Consider the following 4,072-nt stretch of genomic DNA (forward strand, 5'->3'; position numbering starts at 1 on the left):
TCAGGCAATACTTTTAGGTACAAAAGAAGTAATAAAAGTAATTTACATCGATGAAGCATTTCTGAGATGCCAGGCTCTGGGTAAAAAGTATTTACATGCACTGTTTCATTTCTTCTTTGCAAGTACCCTCCTGAAAAGGTACTGTTGTTATTAACGTCATCATTATTATTATCCCCATTTTACAAATGTCTGCATTCACTGTTCTTGTTCCTCAGCCTTGGTCCCCATGATGCCACCAACTATCTGAATGATGGCGGTTTCCCACTGGCCCATGCAAGTGCAGGGACCATGTCTGGTTTGGTTCACCACTGGTTCCCAGATTGGCAGAAAAAGAGCCAGAATTCAAACTCAGGCAGGCTGGCCCCTATGTGCCTGTAAAGTCTATAAAGAAGGCTGAGAGGGACTTCCCTGGTGGTCTAGTGGCAAAGACTCTGCGCTTCCAATGCAGGGGCCCGGGTTCAATCCCTGGTTGGGGAACTAGATCCCACATGCTGCAACTAAAGACCCCACATGGTGCAACTAAAAAAAAAAATGCTGAGCAGGCTCTCGGGATGTGAACCATAAAGGACACAGAAGAGCATATCGAACAAGATATGGTCTGTGTGGTCAAGTGCTACCAAGACACCAAGGTTTTATCCATGAAGAGGCCAGGGAGGGTCATTTCATGGGAGCCGTGGGATGGAAGGGAGTCGGTGAGTCAAATGAGTGGGAGACGAAGAACAGAGAGAACGGCTACCTAGCCCAAGCTCATGCTCCTTGCTGCACAACAGACCAATAAATGGAGAGACAGGCTGCTAGGGAAGGAATAGAGACTGTATCCAGAAAGCCAGCAGCCCAGGAAGACAGTGGACTAGTGTCCCAAAGAACCATCATCCTTCCCCAGTTAGAGTTCACACTCCTTTTATCCTAAAAGGGGAGAAGGGAAAGTCCTAGTTCTGGCCAGGCCAGATGTATTCATTTCTTCCTCCCTGCAGCCATTCACATATGGGCCTGGTCAGGAGGTTTCCTGTGAGTTAAACATATTTTAGCTTAATGCTCATGACCTGGGAGGCAGGGTGTCCAGAGATGGGCCATTATAATGTAAGCTCTAGGCAACACTCCCCTTAGTGACTAACTTGTACTGGAGTAAAAAGGTTCTTCTCTACTACAGAACGAGTGAAGACAGCTCCCTGGAGTGGAGGGAGACTTTTGATTTGTTTGGCTTTGTTTTATCATGCTTTCCGTGAGAGAGACTCGAGCATGTTACAAGCTGGTGGGAGGTGTCCAGTGGAGACTGAGAGGCTGAAATGTTTGAGGGACAGAGGGCAGAGTGGTACTGCAGGTTCCCGGCTGTCTCTGCCACAGTCAGAGGGAAGGCCAGAAAGCCAATCGGACCTGCAGATCCCGGCGGGAGGTACCTGAAGGGGGCTGAGGCTGGCATCTTTACACCAAAATTACATTCTGTCCTCATGACCACCCTGGGAAGTACGGATGCTCAGCCAGTCCCTCTGCACAAGTGAGGAAACGGATCCTCAAAAATTAGATAACTTCAGGAACTTCCCTGTAAGTCTAGTAGTTAAGACTCTGTGCTTCCAGCGTAGGGGGCGTGGGTTCAATCCCTGGTCAGGGATTGACCCAGACTCCCATATGCCACACAGTGTGGCCAAAAAATATTAATAAAATAAATTTTTTAAAGTTTGGTTAAAACAAAGAAAAGAAAGGTTTGGTTTAAGAAAAAAAAAAAAATTAGGTGACTTTGATGCAGCCAGCAAAGGGCAGAGCTTGGCTGGGCACCAGGTCCCTCTGGCACTGAAGCCTGAGCTGGTCTGTGGTTGCAGCCTGACACCCTCAGCAAAAGGTGACCAGGACCGAGTCCCACCAGCTTTGAGCCAAGTCAACCAGATCCCCCAAGTCCCTGGTCTTCCCACTGCCCTGCCCTCCCCCTGCCTTTTGATCTGCAAGTGGTCAGCCCTCACCTCTCTGGTGTGAGTGAGTCTTTGTTGGCTCAGCAGCTCAGGAACAGACACCAGGGTCAGGGGAGCCCACCAAATGAGAGCCTGTCCGAGTTAGGAAATTAGCACTGCAAGTGAATTCATCACCGTGGTGGGACTGAGTGTGTGCATGCCAAGCCGCTTCAGTCATGTCTGACTTTGCAACCCTATGGACCACAGCCAGCCAGGATCCTCTGTCCGTGGGATTCTCCTGGCATGAGTACTGGAGTGGGTTGCCATCCCCTTCTCCAGGGGATCCTCCCCGCCCAGGGATGGAACCTGTGTCTCTTACATCTCCTGCATTGGCAGCCGAGTTCTTTGCCACTAGTGCCACCTGGGGGCTAGAGGAGCATTTTCCCCATCCTCCTTGGTCTTTGCCTTTCCAGGCTCCTTCCTCCCAAAACAACTTAACACCAGCAGCTAACTGATGTTTAGGCTAACTGGCTGTGCACCCTGACCCGCTGACACCCCTGCACTGCTGGTTCACGTCTATCTCCAGACTCAGAACTGGAGCCGAATCAGAGCTCATCCATCAATCGCATCCAAAAGTCCAGCAAGCCAATTAAAATCCTATCTGGGAGAGGTCTGTTTGGTATGAGATGGGACCAACATCCAGGAGGTGAATTTGTTACAATGATTTTAATAAGCGGGGGCATTCCATTAGATCCTCACAGAACAGGGAGGCATTTAGGCTCAAGCTGCCCCCAGGAGGTCAGACTCTGCCCACCCACGAGCGGGACACGTCTGGCCTGTTAAAATCAAACACAGAGACCAGACTCAAAAATCCCCTGAGCAGACAAGTTCAGTTTAGTTATACAAGCAAAGCTTAATTTAGCTTCTTTTGCAAGACAAGCAAGGTTAACTTGACCTGGATCGCTTCTTCCTTCTGCTGCTGAAAATCATATGCAAAGCTTCAATTGTTCCCCCAAATTGATACGAGGTAACCAAAACACTGATACCTTTTCATTTCAGAAAATTCTAATATTGTAAACAATTCTAAATCGGTAACTGAGAAGAACGTGAAGAATCAACAGAAGCACCTCCACACTGGATAAGCTGCTTCATAACGATATTCCTCTGAGCCTCACTCCATGTTTCAGTTTGACTGCTCCCCATTTACAAACTGTCCTTTTTTGGTGCGTGCACAATAGTTTTCTATTTACTGCTTCAGTGGTTCATTGGTTCTGTTGTTGTGTAGTAGCTAAGTCATGTCAGACTCATTTGCGACCCCATGAACTGTAGTCCACCAGGCTCCTCTGTCCACAGAATTCCCAGACAGGAATACTGGAGTGGGTTGCCATTTCCTTCTCCAAGAAATCTTCCTAACCCAAGAGTCGAACCCTCAGCTCCTGTATTGGCAGTTGGGTTCTTTACCATGGAGCCATCAGGAAAGCCCTCGTTGGTGTTACTCCTGGCTCTTTTCTGAACTCTTTCCGAACTCTGGACCGCTGTAAGGGGTGTGGGCCCAGGAGGTGAGAAGGACTGTGTGCCCTGTGTCTCTGTGGAGGATGTGACAGATCCTCCTCCCAGCAAGGATCCCGGCAAATCGAGGACAGGGTCAGCTAGGACTCAGGGCCCCTGACCCCAGCCCCCAGGTTCTGAGCCCCTGAGCCCCTCCTGTGTCCTGAGTTTCTACCAACTTGGGGAGGGGGGTAGGCCAGAATTCAGACACCTGAGCCTGGCAGCCAGCTTGACTGGACACCAAGAATGTGGCAATGCGCTCAGGTATCTGTCCCTCCTCTTCAACACTACGTGGACACCTGGAGGGCAGGGATTTCCTATCCTCTTCATTTTGAATCTCCTGAAAGTAGACAACTGTATGCTCTATGCTTCCTGGGACACAAGGGTACCGTGCGCAAGTGCTGTCACTTCCGCTTGTGAATCTGTATGGGGTTTATAAAGCAACAGGGTCCCCGGCTTCCCGGCCCTCCCCTTCTTTAGCATTGCTCCTCTCTCCCTCCATGCCCAGACTCTGGGGTTCTCCCAGCTAAGGGGTCCTATTCCCGCCTCCCACCCCTCACTCAGTTGTGGATGGGTGTCATGAGGGGCCAGATCCCAGGGAAGACCCCCCCCAACTCCCTCCCTCCCTCCACACCCTGATC

At 50.1% G+C, this 4,072-nt stretch overlaps 1 non-coding gene across 1 annotated transcript; it reads left to right on the forward strand.

The window, feature by feature from the left end:
- Positions 1-405: 405 nt before the first annotated feature.
- On the forward strand, positions 406-477 carry TRNAG-UCC. Its single transcript has one exon. It is a non-coding gene; the product is annotated as a tRNA-Gly (tRNA).
- The last annotated feature ends 3,595 nt before the right edge of the window (positions 478-4,072 follow it).

This window comes from Cervus elaphus, chromosome 14, assembly GCF_910594005.1.
Source record: "Cervus elaphus chromosome 14, mCerEla1.1, whole genome shotgun sequence".
Lineage (NCBI taxonomy): Eukaryota > Metazoa > Chordata > Mammalia > Artiodactyla > Cervidae > Cervus > Cervus elaphus.